General features: G+C 31.3%; 4 pseudogenes across 4 annotated transcripts; 3 read left to right on the top strand and 1 right to left on the bottom strand.

The window, feature by feature from the left end:
- Positions 1-3,785: 3,785 nt before the first annotated feature.
- Positions 3,786-4,271, bottom strand: LOC143194189 (endocuticle structural glycoprotein SgAbd-3 pseudogene; annotated as a pseudogene). The gene has a single exon (XR_013005210.1). The product of XR_013005210.1 is annotated as an endocuticle structural glycoprotein SgAbd-3 pseudogene (transcript).
- Positions 4,272-7,948: 3,677 nt separating this feature from the next.
- On the top strand, positions 7,949-8,448 carry LOC143194187 (endocuticle structural glycoprotein SgAbd-3 pseudogene; annotated as a pseudogene). The gene has a single exon (XR_013005208.1). The product of XR_013005208.1 is annotated as an endocuticle structural glycoprotein SgAbd-3 pseudogene (transcript).
- Positions 8,449-11,298: 2,850 nt separating this feature from the next.
- On the top strand, positions 11,299-11,759 carry LOC143194185 (endocuticle structural glycoprotein SgAbd-2 pseudogene; annotated as a pseudogene). The gene has a single exon (XR_013005207.1). The product of XR_013005207.1 is annotated as an endocuticle structural glycoprotein SgAbd-2 pseudogene (transcript).
- A 4,759-nt stretch (positions 11,760-16,518) lies between these two features.
- Positions 16,519-17,000, top strand: LOC143194184 (endocuticle structural glycoprotein SgAbd-2 pseudogene; annotated as a pseudogene). Its single transcript, XR_013005206.1, has one exon. The product of XR_013005206.1 is annotated as an endocuticle structural glycoprotein SgAbd-2 pseudogene (transcript).
- Positions 17,001-17,436: the final 436 nt, after the last annotated feature.

Raw genomic sequence — 17,436 nt, 5'->3', positions numbered from 1 at the left:
TAGCGGTTATTTCGAAGCATATTCTACTTGCGGTTGAGTAAACATTTACCAAGAATAGTGTTGAAATATGTAGTGACTGTTTATGGTAAAACATGTTTGTAAAAGTGTGTCACATTTATTTTTATTTAACCACAAAGTTAGTTCCCAAGAATTTTCTTTACCTTTATTATAATTCTTATAATTGTTACAATTTTATTAACAACGCCAAGGATAAGACCACCAGAGATAGATCATCGAAGTCAGTTAAATGTGCGACGAACTAACCGCACTAATGGACCAGCGAGAAACAAAGATCATAATACTCATATTGGTATCTCACAAATGTGTTCAAGAATGACTGGGCATGAAGTAGATATGCTTAGAATACGACTTTATTGCACATCAAACACAATAGCAAACTCAACACGCTAAAGCTAAGTGATTCCGTAGACAGTCCTCCTGTAATCCAGCTACGAGAAGCATTCCACTACGATCCGAAAATAGATTATAATGCGAAAAATACGGGTGCAATTAAGAAAATAACAATCATTTATCATTAGTGTAAGGATCCAAAATACAACGATAAATCTACTGGGTTATGTTGTGCCAGTGGAAAAGTAATATTCCCATAAGTGGTCGCACCTAATCGCTAACTATTTCTTGACGAACATTCAAAAACATAGTAGTTCTTTGGCGCAACACTTATTGTAAATGACGCTTTAAATGGCCACTTTTAAAGTACCACATACTATAAAAGTTTTTTGGTAACATTAAAATTTGTATCAAAAGTATTACAATTGATACAATAATTCACCATCCTACAGTGAAGCGAACTATTGTCCAAGAACTACAAACATTTCTTCATCAAACCAAGGATTCAGTCAAAATCTTCAAAATATCATTGGACAGCCATAATATCCTCATTAGATCAGACAAAATATCTGCTTATGAGCACGCGAGGAGATTTAACTCACCAATAATGGACGAATTGATATTGTTATTGTCGGAGAAAGGAATGTTGATGCTTATATGATCTATTAACTCTTCTATCTTATAATATCTCGATTTGGTAAAGAATATTTGAAGTCTTGCGGTACCAACAGCGGAGTATGAGTTGAGAAGTTTCCCCGATATTTAAAATTTTCTCATTCGAAATACTGATATTAAAAGTGTAGTTAATTAAATTTGCAATTTTCTGTAATATATTAATACATCTGATTTTCTAATAGTATATTATGCATACATATGTGTACATTTGGCATAAATAAGTTTTACATATTGAATAAGCAATACAATGAATTGCGGAGGACCAGAATGTATATTTGTAATACATGGGGATGTAATAAGTAAGGTATTTATACATAAATAGTTCAATAGAATAGGATTGAAATAAAATAGTTCTAAGTGATATAAAAGTTTTTGTTTACATTTCATAACTTTCATGTTTTAGGTGTTACAAAACTATATTATAGGTTAATTATGTTTAAATGGCGTAAAAATTTGTTTAGTTATTGCTAAGTTTAACTATAGTCCGTTCAATAAAACTTTCTTTACTTTCGTAATTACTTTCATTAGAGAACATATTTACCTTCTACAATTAGTACTTATTTCCTTCGGTACAGTGTTTCCTTGTAAAGTCTTCTTAACATCACTGTATCTCTCCTTACACTTCCTTGATAAAATTAGATTTAATTACTGCATTCTCCCTAATGCATTTATCATATCTGCAAAACAGTTACTATACATTCTCACCTCATACCGTTTAACCAAATTCTCAGGTTTATTCTGAACAATTACACACATATCTATACACATAAATCTTTCACACTCTATAATACTAGCCTTTAGTTGTTTCGACACTCATCACACTGTCCTGGTAATTGTCAGCATTGAATCATAATCCCACAATTACATAGCTGCATTCAAGCACTATCACTTTCGGAATCGCTAGTCAAGTGAATAACTAAACTGTTAATTTCCAATCTATTTAACACTTGTTCACAATTCCATTCTTTGTCAATGTGTTCTTCAATTGGTCTGATCGAGTCCATCTAAACTGGAGATGCTATTGTAGATAATGCTTATTTCTACATATCCAGGTAGTTCTGGTTTGAATATGTTTCTTGACCTGAATGTATATTGTAATAATTCCTTGCCAAACACCATATCAATTTGATTGGATTGAATTTGCAGTGATAGGGAGAAAGACGTAATACTATATGAATATATTGTTCAGCAATCTGATATACCATGTATTTTTACACCTATTTCTAAACGTCAAATGCAATAAAATATTTCATTTATATTTATCGAGTAACAATTAGAAATAGTTCACTCTTTAGCTTGGTTTGTTCAAAATATATTAAACTTATTACATTACTTTATGTTCTGCAAATAATTCCTTAATTCCAGCCTTTGTGAATGTTATAGCATTGTTCATAAAAACAAATGACAATATTGACAACAATAACTTGGTTCCTCCAAATTTTTTAAGAGCTAATTTTCAACACACAGTAAATACATGTTATTGTTCATTTCTTCTTGTGGTCACTCTTAGATTTAGAGGATAACACTAATTCTACGCCGGGAATAAAACCATTCCTGTTTCTAGCATGAAGAACAATATATCTACAATGAATTATTAATAGATGTTATGTCCAACAAAACCTAGTCAATTGCTATTCCAACGTTTACTTTCTTCCATCAACTTCTTTCTTAGCACTATTTTTATTATCATCTTGCCGTAAGTGATCATATCTGATTCCATTCTTGAATATCCATGTCTCATCTAAATACACAAATTAATATAAGTCTTCCTTAGCTTTATTAATCGCTTTTAAAAATTGTATTAATTTAAAACTTCTTCGTGGATTATCTTTACACCATTTAACTCCTATATTACCTAACAGTGTAATAAGTGATGTTCTACATCCCTCAAAGCATACATATCTCTAAGCTTTCTGTGGATATTTTCCAGGCTGACAGTTTCCTCTAAAATAATTGTATTAAATGGTGTTTATATTGAATGAACTACTCACTTCTATACATTTCATATATATGATCCCTGAAAAGCTAACATCAAGAATAGCTTTTCTTGATTATTCCCCGCTTCATTTCAGTTTCTTATGCTAGTTGCAGAGGTTATATTGCTAGATCAAACTATAACCGTCAGAGGTGTCTATAAAAATCCATACTCTCTATTATATTTTGAAAAAAATCTTATTTCTATATAATTTTAACATTTGGCTTTTAAAATACTCATATTTTGATAATACTTGAATTTTTCAGATCAATCATTTAAAAAATTTCGAATTCAATTGAAGCAGTAAATATTTTCTCAATAAAAAAAATTGTAATGCTGTGTTTGGTCCTATAATTTTTTAATTAATCTCCTAGAACGTCAACAATCTGCCCATGGGTAATAAGAATTATTATATGATTTCAGTTATATAATATAATATAACTATCCTGACATGTAGTATATTACTCCAATAAGTAATCTACTGTAAGTCCTACAATAACGTTTAAAAAATAAAATTGGGAAAGAATTATGTCATAAAATAATTGCAATTAAAAGTGATTAATTGTATTTTTCCAACTGTTTAATAAGAAAGTCTATTTGAGAGGCATTGCAAATAATTAAATAATCAGTTCAAGCTCATAACGAACATCAGGATACTATGCCAGCAACTACTGATTATTACTGTTTTATCAGAAAATCATAACGGACGTATTTGCACGACCAAGCGGTCACTAGTATTGATAATTACTTTTGTGTATTTGTAATAAAAATTAAATAACGATAATATGATTGAAAATATTTATTCAGTATTTTTTATATTCATATTTACATGCATATTAAATTTGTACATTTATTTATTCGACAGGTGCCGGATGCGCTGCAATCCATTCCAAAGACCTCGCAATGGCTGCTGGGAGAGGCGGCGGAACTGGTATATCGGGGCTTTGAGGTTGATATCCATTTTCATCAGCCACATAGCTCAAATGATGAGCCCCACCTTCTGGATCGGTCCAAGAAGCAGATCCCGAAACAGCTTCGCCAGCTTCTTCGCCTACTTGCTTCAACTGTCCCGATTGTTGTTGCTCGGTACCATCTCCGGACTTATAGCTCCAGTCGAAGGCACCATCGGGACTGACATCAGAACTTAGTGAAACGATCGGAATTTCCTCACCCAGTGCCACAGAAATTAAACCGATGCAGATAACTGCTTTGAGATGCATTTTAAAAACTTTATATCTATCAAAAATCTGAAGGATTACTGATTACTTTGAAATTCTCTCGACACTTTTATACTTGACTTTTTAATCAGGATAAATATCAAGGCAGATTGGGAATATTAAAAAGGCGCATCTGAACTTAAGATTGGCAAAATGCATCCTATTAGAATAAATGTTTTATTCAAATTCATCAAATAAAAATTAAATATTGTAAACAACTTTAACGATCTGTAAACTAACTGCGTTTCGAAAGAATTCAGTTTGGCATTAAAAGTACAATTAAATCTATATCTATTAATGTTTAATTACACAGGTCTGCAACAAAACAACTGTTTCAGTATTTTTAACTGATTTTTATGTGTATTGGTATGCACAAAACAAAAATAATATTGAAAAAATTCCAAGACTTAATGATTTGTTGCTCTTTTTAGACAATCATAAAGACACTAGCACTAAACAAATCGTAAAAAAAGCTAATAAGCCTAAAACTACATTTTCTGCAATCCATCCTCAACTAATTTCCGGAAATCTGAGAGATGTAAGTGAAGGTCAAGGTGAACGATTTCATCAGGGCATTAAAGATATTTAGAAAAAACAACAATGAACATGGCCTCACCAGGAAAAAGAAAAAGTTTCAATATGTGGTAGTGCTTATAAATAAAATAATATTTCTATTCAAGTCAATTTTCTTTTATTTTACTGTAATGACTCATGACCATGATAAATGACGATCGATTTGTCAAGAAGATTGTCGTCCTGACAAAAAAAACGAAGTCATTTGAAGCTAGTCATGAAACAGCAAAATTTTTTACAGGCCTATACTATTGATTATTTCACCAAGACAAGGCATCAGTATGGTTAAGACCAAGTTTAAGAAAATGTGTTATATTTTTAGCATAAAAAACATTATTAGTACTTTTTATTTCCACATAAATTATCGAACAAAATAGGTACTTTATGATCTCAATAATTACGATATTGCGTCAGGAATTATTTCCTACATGTAGCTTCTAGCTTCTTTAACTATATAAAAGATATACAACGTGGGGCAAAAGTCCCGCTACCGTTAAGATTTAATGGGACGATTATTTTTAATAAATATTGTCACTATTTCTGCTCGTTCTTATGGCATATATTTATCCATAATAAAATTCGGACAACAACACACAACACAATGGTTAAAGCAAAACTAAGATAAACGTGACATAACCAAAATGGTGCGCAATCAAAATGATTGCACGACTTTTACGCCGCTTTAGTGTCAAATCAAAATGGCAGCGGGACTTTTGCCCCTCTTTATATAGAATTATTACATCTTCATCAGAATGAAATTATTCTGCAGATTAAACATACGCTAGAGAAAAAACACTGATCAGAAGGAAAGAATTTTTATAATCACAATTCAATGTTAAAATACCTCCTTTTATATCTAAAAGTTATTCGATTCTCACCGATTATTATATAAGCATTTTCCTTATTTCTGGACTATACTTCTTTATAGTAAATATATATTTATAATTTCGTGACAGATACTTAATATTGTTGCAAGTTATTAAGTCTAATTTTAATCTTCGTCTTTTTGTACACTAAAAATTAGCTGATTTTATAAAGTGACAGGTCAATTCAAAAGTCCCCGGCCTGACACATAGATGGTGCTACTAGAATTAAACCCATATGTTTTTTAGTTATCCCTAACCCTCAAAAGATGCGTATATAAATTTAGTAGCTGTCGGATCATTAGTTTGTGAATTATAGCATTTTGAGTGAAGCAACTTTTGTTATTGTGAAAAAAATTGATAAAAAGGAATTTCGCGTGTTAATAAAATATTGCTTTTTTAAGGAAAAAAAATACAGTTGAAGCAAAAACTTGGCTTGATGCCGAGTTTACGGACACCATCCCCAGGAAAATCAACCATCAAGGATTGGTATGCTAAATTTAGACGTGGTGAAATGAGCACAAAATGAAGACATTAAAAGAATCCACAAAATGGTTTTGAATGACCGTAAGTTGAAATTGAATAAAATAGCAGACACTCTAAAGATATCAACTGATCGTGTCCATCGTATCATTCACGAATATTTGGGTATGAGAAAGCTCTGTGTAAAGTGGGTGCCACGTGAACTCACTTTTGACCAAAAACAACGACGATGATTCGAAGCAGTGTTTGAAGATGATCGAGCATAATAAACCCAACTTTTTGCGTCAACATGTGACAATGGATGAAACATTGCTCCATTATTTTACTCCGAAGTCCAATCGACAGTCATCCGAGTGGACTGCATACGATAAACCTGCTCCAAAACGTAGGAAGATGGCCGCATTTGAAGAAAAAGAAAGTGCTGCTTCATCAAGTCAATACACCGTATCACAAATCAATGAAAACGATGGCAAAAATCCATGAATTGGGCTTCCAATTGGTTCCTCATCCACCGTATTCTCCATATCTGGCCCCCAGCGACTATTTCCTGTTTTCAGACCTCAAAAGAATGCTCGCTGGGACGAAATTTTCCTCGAGTGAAGAGGTGATCGCCGAAACTGAGGTCAATCTATTTTGAAGCAAAGGACAAATCGTACAACAAAAATGGTATCGAAAAGTTGGAGGGCGGCTATATTCAGTGTATCACCCTTAAAAGGAATTATATTGAATAAAAAAAAATAATTTTGCCAAAAAAATGTGTTTTACTATGGTAGGCCGGGGAGTTTTCAGTTGATCTATTAATATATTGGTTCGATTTTTCATTTATCTGTGTAAATTTTCCTTTTCATTAAATTATTCCTAAAAGTCTAATTTTGATTCAAAAACTTTCTCTTAAATCTTTATTACCGACCGGCTTGGTGTTTTAACATCAGAGATACAATCAGTTTATGTTCCTTACTTTATTGTCGAACTCAGTGTATCTTACTTTATTATGTTTTCATTAGGACATTTTGAAGTACGTTAAGAAAAAAAGTGTGTAGTTATTTTTATTCTACTAAAATTCAATCAAAGACAGAATTATGCCAATATGTCTACTTTATACATTAATATGGTTAATTCATTACATTTAAATAAGGTCAAACACTTTGCTCGACTTATCATCCTTATTCTCTTTTTGCCAACCTGAATATATTGCTTAACATGAGTTCCAAACCACGATCCTCAGCATTAAGCTCACCGACTTAGCAATGCCCAACTTAAAGACAATGCCAAAAAACAAGTCTTACCCTGCCTGGCTACAGATGTAACCGATACCTTATTCCTAGTCGGATTTTACATATTTGTCTGGAAACATTTAAATTAACGTCACAAACATAACATACGTCCATGCCCTGCAGGATTAAAACCTTCGAATTCGACTATCACAGCAGTAGGAGGAACATCGTGTGCCTTTAACCACTGCGGCTACCAAACCAGCTGTAACTAATTACAGTTCTCTTTAAATGTGAAATACAACAACCTAACTCTTTTACAACTTGCTTGGCTTATTATTACAATTAAAATAATATTTGCACTAACATCGTTAATTAAATTTCTAATACATAATTCTATTCACCTTTAAATTTGAACTGCATCTCATCATATTTATATATAGTTTATTTTTAAAAATCTATTTGATAATTAACATACAAATTTGAATAAGACATTTATTTTGATGCATTCTGCATCTTCAAGCACATAAAATGATCGAAACCTTGAAATTTACTTTAATTGGCAATCATTTGACACTATAAAAGGACCCAAAAATACTAAAACAATCAGTAATCTTTCAAACTTTCCGAACGACTCAAAAATATGAAGATATTTTCGAAAATTGTGATCTGCATTAGTCTTTGTATAGTAGTATTTTGTGAGGAAGTGCCAATAGTGTCACAAAGTGGTGATGTAAGCCCAGATGGTTCTTTTAAATGGAGCTACGAAGCCGGAGATGGTACTGCGCAAGAACAATCTGGGCAACTTAAACAAATTGAAGATAGTGCAGGAGAAGCTGTTCAGGGAGCTGCTTCTTGGACTGACCCAGAAGGTGGAAGCCACCAATTAAAATACGTCGCTGACGAAAACGGATATCAACCCCAGAGTGCTGATATTCCAGTCGCTCCAGAGGTTCCACCAGCAATTTTAAAATCCCTTGAATGGATCGCCTCTCATCCCCAACATAAAGAATAACTAACGCGAAGCAATATTAAGGACATGTATTATATATCTATACTTAAATAACGTATTATAATAAAGCAGACCCAGCACAAGATAACGAAGTGTTTATTTTTTACTGAAACTTTTTTGTTTTATATTTTGTTTACCCTTAACATATTAAAGATTTGACATATTTAACATATTTAAGAGAAGAAGTGTTGACGAAGTATTAACAAATCTATTTAAAGCTGTATTTACAATACCATCAAAAATTCAATATCATACCGAAGCTTATTATAGAAGCTTAATGAGTAAATATGAAAATGAAAGGAATTATTCAGAACATTTTAGGTATTTACTTGGAATTATCCCGGGTTCGAATCCCGCTGACTTATTGCTAAAATAACCCTTTCTGTGCCAAATCCTTCAACGTTGTGGAAAAGTCGGCTTTTCTAATATTTTTAGAGATTTTTGATATAGAAAAAATAAACGTAAGGTGTATTTTTCCCAAAAAAAAATTATGTCCATTCCAATGGAAAGTAAAACAAAAAACAATCAAGCTATTTATTATGAAATTTTAAAAAACAATTTTCTGCCCTTTTGCTAAACATAAATGTGTATTACATTTGACGCAGATTTTTTGATGCAGCCTTACAATTTACAACGTTCAGCCCCTTTTCTTTGTTTTTTGCAATCGATATGTCAACTGACCTGTCCCAATATATTAACATAGCATAATGGCATAGTTCATAATGACGTAAATTCTAAAAAAATTAAACTCAACAGAGTCGATGGATGCAAATCGAAAAATGTGCAGTTGAGTCGCATAAAAATTAGTTTTATCAGCCATCTCGGTAAAAATATCATTCGTAAAATATTTGTTAAAGAAGATGTATGGTTCTCGGAGGTCGATTACTTCTTTTTCTACTGGTACACCTCATTTTATTTCCCGTATTTCATAGGTCGCATAATTCACATAATTTTTATTAGTAAAACCATATTTTACATAGAACAACTGTTTACATCTTCAATTTTTTGTGGTATCTGTGGTTCCTCATCTTTGGATGTTAAGGTGTGGATGCTAAAAACATCAAATTAGGCCTATAAAAGTACTGCATTCGTATAACGTGGTGCCGAAAACATTGAAATATGTCTATCTATTTTGTGGAGCCATTAATAGCGTAGTCAAGACACGGTGATGCGGCTCCATCAGCCGGATAGATCAGATATCGTTCCTTTGCACACCAATGCGTTCATATCCTGCGGAATAATACCTTTGAGTAGATTTATATTCGTAGACGAAGATTTTTTACCGTCGTCCGTAACCGATCAAACACCTTCATCGAAGAAGGAAACTCAAACCAGGTTCCGAATCAAACCGCTGTTATAATGGATGTTGAATTCTCTAGTGATGACGACATACCTTTAATAGATTTTACTAAAGAATCTCAAAAAGAAAATACATTTAAACCAAGGCCTAGCACATCACCTAAATAGTCTACATCTCGGGAGTGCCAGCTAGGTGAAAACACTTCATGTCAAGAACTTTTCATGCCACTATCAAACCCTAAATCAATGATGACCTAATATCGTATTAAGTCACCAATTTGTGACAAAAAGGAAAATCATCAAAAATTCTTACTTCGACCCCAAATAAGAGGGAATTAGAAGACGAGCGAATACAAAAATTAGATGTGGAAAGAAAAAAGAAGCTACCAAATTAATTAAAACCCGTGGAAAAGAAAATTTATCGTTTGATATTAATACTAAACTGGATACCCAAGATGAAGAAATAATCTGCCCGCTTTGTAGCAAACTTATGGGCAAGAATCTGAACCAAGTAACTCGATCCAGTGCAACCAGTGCAGAAAGCAATAGCACGAGGAATGTTTGGGCTATGAAAAGGGGAAATTTGTCCTATTTATGTCGTTAATGTTAAAATATAAAAACGTACAAAACTATTTAGAAATTTAAAAATTCGTTCATTATTTCACTTAGAAAAAATATGTCGTATTTTTTTGTCCAAAGAGGAGTTAAAAAGAAATCTAAGGTCTTGATATCAATATATGTCATTCATTTAAACATTGGTTCTACTGAGTAGTTTCTTATTCTAGTGAGTAAAGAAGTTTATACTCATTTTTAATAAAAATGTATTTAAACAAATATTTGTTTCACATCAGGACTTTTACCGCATGAATAGGATTGTATCCCCATTGACACGAAACATTTACCCCAACCCATGGGGAAAAGTCTTATTAGGCAAAGAAAAATTTAACTGAATAATTATTAACTGTAGGTATTTATTTTTAACTGAAACTCCTAAAATAAAGTATGAATGAAAATATATGAATGAACTACAAGCACAAAGTAAAACATTGTTCAAATTCTAACAATTGACAGACATTTCGGCGTTTATTTGTTAGATGCAGCATTTTGTCCGGGTCTACGCTATGCGAAGATTACATGATTTTTAACATTTGCTATCTATCTATCGTATCATAAATATTTATATGGTTATATAATAAGTCATATATATCAAACGTTTGAACTCTGATCATTTATAAAATAAAAATAATATTGATACTAATAAATGTAAGTTGAACTGAAAGTTGTCTTAATTGTAGAGAAATTATTCAAAAGAAATATCTCCATATGACTATATAAAGTATTTAAAACAACAAATAGTTATGGTAGAACAGATAAGTGTTCAAACATCTAATATTTGGTAGACTAATAAAACGAGATTTTTTATAACCTATACTCGCGTTAATACTATAACATTTTCAGAAACCAAAAATATTAATAATCAACTTTCAATTTTGGATGAAGACATTTATGATAATTTGATGCATTTTAATTTATCTTTATAGTTCAGATTGTTGCAGTAAAAAAACTGTTTTAAAACCTTGATATTTATCCTAATTTAAACGGTTTAGTATAAAAGAACCAGAATGATCCATGATCATCAGTCAGCATTCAGACACCTGAACGACTAAAGACATTAAAATGGTATTCAAAGTAGTACTTTTCGTCGCTTTCTTTGCGGTAGTGTTTGCCAAGGAAGAAGTACCAATTGTATCGCAGAGTGGTGATGTAAGTCCTGACGGTACTTTCGAATGGAGCTATCAATCGGGAGACGGTACATCCCAACAACAATCTGGACAATTGAAACAAATTGGCGAAGAAGCTGGCGAGGTTGTTCAAGGATCTGCATCCTGGACCGACCCAGAAGGTGGAAAGCATCAATTGAACTACGTAGCTGACGAAAACGGATACCAACCCCAGAGTGCTGACATCCCAGTACCACCATAAGCTGCTATTTATTTGGAACGAATCTCCTGCCCAACCTGTACCAAACCAGTAAAACCGCTCATACAAATCAAGCACAAATGTTGAAAATACAATAAAAAGTAACCTTATTGTAAGATATATTTTCTTTTACTTATTTAAAACCCATTTAAATAAACCTAATTTTTTTAAATTGGCTCTGAGAAACATATTAAAAATAACAGTCATTGTTGATTATATATTTCGTTCTCATTCAATTATTGAATTTTAAATTTTATATCAGCACCATAATAACCGAAAATGTTTAATTAAGTTTTGACTAATACTTGCAGAATTAATTAAAGCAAGTTAAAATAATAAGGAAATAATACTAATTATAAAAAATAACTAAAAAAACAAATAAAGCAAAGAAAATATAATATATAATATTATAAAATATATCTAATTATGCGAAAAACAATAGATCTAGTAAAAAGATTATTAAGATCAAAAATGATCAAAAAGATAATTACTTTTTCATGAAATTAAAGGCATTATATAACATAGTTAGATCTAACTTGTTACTATTTATGCTATATGTTTGAAGGTAATTCCACAGTTCCATTAATGAACGAGTGGTAATCACTTAGTGTCAGTTCAGTGTCAGATAACAATACGAATATATAAGATTTATATAAACCTCCAGAGCTCACTTTTAGCGTGTCACTACCGATATATAGCCTATGCAAAGTTTTTTAGTAATGCATCGTGGATATTTGTGACGTCGAAATATTACAATGTTGCCGAATCAACTCTGAGTTTTAGTTCAGTTTGGCTTTGACATACAAAAAAATCAAATCTAAATAAAGTAATTGAACAAAAATATTTTGAAATATAATTTATTTTAACATTATAGTAAATCTAATACGTATATTATCGAAGGACTTAAAACTACAATTAAGACACAGTTATAATAGTTTGTGGGTTAGATTTGTTTTGTTTAGTTTTAACTCTTTTCCACACCATCCATGCGGTAGAGTTTCTAGGCGCATTTTTTATGTAATGGTATCTCCCTGGAGGCCTAATCCACCTAATTAACAATTGTATATCTGAGAAACGTATTTTACTTTCATTCGAGAGCATATTTACTTTTTTCGTTTAGTTCTTGTTTCCTTCAATGGTGTGTCAAGTCACCTTGGTATCATTGTATATTTTATTACTTCTGCTAATATTTGTGTACAGCATTCTTCATAAAATTAATCACTGAATTCTGTCTAATGCATTTATCATATCTACAAAACAGTTAGTATTCATTCTCTCCTTATAAGTTGTAACCTAATGCTCATGTTTAATTTTGAATAATTACAATCATACCTGTGCATACAAATCTTTCACTCCCTGCAATATTATTCTCTACAATTATATTTAATTAATTATGTGCATACCTTTAGTTGTTTCCACTCTCATCACTCTGTCGCGGGAATTTCTAGCATTGCACAGCATTATCATATATCCTGAAAGTTTCCTTCAGTCACTTTCACTTGCCCACTCATTGTCCAATTCAATAACTAAACTTTTAATTTCTGATCTGTCTGAAACATGTTCACAATTCGACCACATGTCAATTACTTCCTCTGAGCCTATGTATGTTTAATCGAGTCCATCCAAACCCAAGGTGTTATGGTTGACTATGCTTCCTTCCATATATCCAAACAATTTTTGATGGAATATTCTTCTCGACCAGCAATATATCTGCAGTTAGTTATTAAAAAATATAATGATCAAAAAACCTAATCGAATGCTATTGTAACTTTTACGTGCATTAAGAGTGCCACAATGAACCATTTTGAAATATCAAAATTTCATCAACATACACAAATCCAAATAGTTTATCTTCCTTGGTCTTATGTTGTGCCTTTAAAAATTTAATTCTTTCAAGGCAATGTCTGAAAGTTCTATTAAACCTCTCCGAGGGTTATCTTTACACCATTTAAACCCTATGCCCTGTAAGAGTATATAAAAAGAGGTCTTACATTCCTCAAAGAGCTGCATGTTCCTAATTCTTTTATGTATACTTTTCAGACAGACAATTTTCCCTAAAATAATTTTATTAAATTATGCTTATATTGATAAAATAGTTTGTGTACTTACTGTTCTTATACATTTCGTATATTTGGTCTCGAATAGAGCCAATATTAAGATGGTCAAGATTCGTCACCCACTTTGTATGTAGGCGAGTTTTCTTGGGTGAATCTAACGTATTTTTCTTCGTTTTGTAAGCGATGTTATTTACAGTACCTATACTAATATTTAGAGCGGAAGCAACCCGCTAAAAACATTTTAAATAAAACTGTAGGGACTTATATTATTTAATATCATCAATAATTACCTCTCTAACGGAATTTACCAGCAAAAGGGGGCCTCCATTATATCGTTCCTTTTCAAAATAACCTATTAAAGCCGCAATCAATTTGTGACCCTGAATATCTATTGCTTACGGCATTTTCAAACAAAGTAATATGATATATTACGGAGCGACTTCAAATTTATCAAAATTAAGGGCTAAAATAATGTTTGTCGGTGTATAACCTGTAGTATTTATAACTAATATTTTGAATAATTTGGCGTACATCTGACAACCAGACGGCGACCGGCTGTCAGATGTATAAAAAATTCTTGAAAGCAATAGTGATAAGAGATGAATGAATTATTGTGGCTGTATAATTAATTGTAGTTTTTAGATGTGTTATAATGTTAAAATAAATAGTATTTGATAACATTTTTATTCAACTATTTTGTTTGGATTAAAATATTTTGTATGTCAAAGCCAAACTGAACCAAACCTCAGAGTTAATTCGGCAACATTGCAATATTTCGACGTTCTAGGCTATTTTACGGATCGCTGTATGGGTTCCAATTAAGAGTTTAGAGGTGAGGATCAGCTCATTGAATATGATTCCCTGTCACCCCGACATCACCGTTTGTCACGACCCATCGTACCTTCAGGAAGACAAAACTGATTCCAAAGAGCCATTTACAAACTTTCAAATATTTGCAATAATGCCGTTTAGTATATATCAATCAAGGTATTATAAAGGATACTCTAACAATTATTATTAAAACAATTTTTTACCAATTAATTGTCGAATCGCACTGGTTTTGATAAGACTATTTTTAACAAAAAAAATCATAAATATAAAAATGAGAAAGCTTCTGCTTGACACAATTCTTAACATTAACTATTTTAGTTAATTTGTATTAGATGTACCCATATTCAATAAAAAAGTTCCTATTCGGCTAATTAACATTATCGTATAGGATAAGTTTTTTCTCTATTCTTTTTAACTGATAACCAGTGCTCAAAGAGATTATACTGATTTATTTGATACTATCTTACTTCGTTATACATTCCTTTTTCGCGTCACATCATTTTTATCTTTACTATTGATATTAAACGGTAGTTATCATGCGATTGTTTATATAAAACGTAAATACCTTACCTATCAAAATATGCTTACGATAGCAATCAATTGTGATAATATTTAATATAACTCTCAATATGCAATATGCTAGATGTACAGTAAGAGGAAAATACTAAAAAAATAGGAATATTAAACGAAAAATAGACATTGCAAAATTTTAGATGTAATAGATTGTTTAATAAGTGATGTATCCGATAAAAGATATTCCTTATTAATTTTCATTTTCCAATTAATTATTTTATTGTCTATTATATCGTATTATTATCGTATTGATAAAATGTAGACCTGCCATCCTAATTTTGAGAAATAGGGTCCATATACAGGGTATGAATGCGATAGCACCTTTGGCAAACAAATCGAAAGAAGACATTATACGAGGAAACGTATTTCGCGGATTTTAGAGACACAGTCGGTACATTAAGGGACCAATAAAACAAACTGAAACACAAAAAAATTTAATAAAATAATAAATTGCATTTTTATGATTATGTTCTTCTAAGTTAACGACTAAGATATAAAACCCAAATAACATAAATAATTATAATTTACATAGATATATAACATATTAACGATATAAATATCGATAAGTTTACAAAACATAAACAAAATACAAGAAATACAAAAAAAACAAGACAAGGTATTAGGAATAAGATTACGATAGCTGCGAAGCACAAGAACTAGTTGCAGATTCAACAAAACGACACTAAAATATTCCAGAAATTTCAAATGGGTGATCACCATGTCTACCCCATAATATGCAGAATCTCTCCTCATAAGTCATAACCTCATAACCCATTCGCTGTATCTGAGACTTTGGTATACAAAGTTGTAGTTATATCCAACAACACAATTGTACAAATCGCAAATTTTGTATAATTTTGATTCGTTGACTCAACCAACATTTCTGACGGAATAAAATTTAATACTGCGAATGATCCTTGATTTCTACTATACATAGATCACCCATCTACAAATACCCACAAATGTCCAATTTTTTCTCCAAGATACAGACGACTTTTCTGAAAGACGCTTAGTAAGTTGACGACGACTTAATTAACGAAAATACCTTCAGATTAATTTAAATTTAATCACTTACAAATTATTCGAAAATGTGTGCGTACTGTATATATTGCTAATTGTCAAAATAAATACTTTATTTTTTAATCTATTGTATTAATTATTCTTAAAACAGTCTCACAATCTCATAATATAAATTGCATCATCCATAAGTATCAATTTAATTAATTATAAATACATGGAATTAATATTATTCGAAAACATTTGAATAATACATTGATCGTAATATGTTGCATCTTAATTCAAATTTAAAGTTCAAATCAAATGCGTATAAAACTCGAGTAAAATGAATTGCGTTTAAAAATTAACAAAATCCTTGATATTTCCTGAAATATTTAATGATTCAATATATAAACACCAACTCAGCCTCAAAAAATTATCAGTTATCATTCAGATTTTGAACGATCGCTATTGACTAAAATGTTTCTCAAAGCAGTGCTTTTCATTGGTCTCTTTGTCGCTGTGTTCGGCGAAGAGGAAGTCCCGATACTTTCTCAGAGTGGCGACGTAAGCCCCGATGGCACATTTGAATGGAGCTATCAATCCGGAGATGGTACAGCCCAACAACAATCTGGTCAGTTAAAGCAAATTGGCGAGGAAGCAGGTGAAGCTGTCCAAGGTTCAGCTTCTTGGACCGACCCAGAGGGTGGAAGTCATCAACTGACCTACGTAGCTGATGAAAATGGATATCAACCCCAAAGTGCTGATATTCCGGTAGCTCCTGAAATCCCAGCAGCTATTGCAAGATCTTTAGCGTGGATTGCCTCCCAACCACAACCACAAGAATAATTACATATGCATCACTAATGTATATAAAAAATAATAAAATAGTATAATATATAAATCGTTTTTTAACATATATTCCCTGCTGAATTAATTTCTAGTAATTTACAAGACATAACTATTTAAATAATTCATAATTATGAATAACTATTATTAAGTATTAAGGTATTTTTATTAGGATTTCTTTCTTTTCTTTCTAAGCCTCAAAAATATCAAACTACTAATTTTCCACAGTATTTCGCGTTTTATGAATACAAGGCAATAATAAAATATGCACATTTTAGAAATAGAAATTTTGATCAAATAAAAAAGCAATACTACTAAATACAGAATTACAGTTACATAAACAGAAAGATGAAAAGAAATTATTTTTTCAACATAAAAATTTGCTAAATCTGATATTACAGAACAGATAAAACTGGAAACGCTGAAATAAAAATGCTACTGTACAAGCTGTATATATATTCAACAATGTATCAATAGATTCTTAATAAAAA

Source organism: Rhynchophorus ferrugineus, unplaced genomic scaffold (genome assembly GCF_030347505.1).
Source record: "Rhynchophorus ferrugineus isolate W39M unplaced genomic scaffold, kcgeb_rfMv2 rfM3, whole genome shotgun sequence".
Lineage (NCBI taxonomy): Eukaryota > Metazoa > Arthropoda > Insecta > Coleoptera > Curculionidae > Rhynchophorus > Rhynchophorus ferrugineus.
The sequence above is the reverse complement of the archived record's forward strand: the minus strand, read 5'-3'. Positions and strand labels throughout refer to the sequence as shown.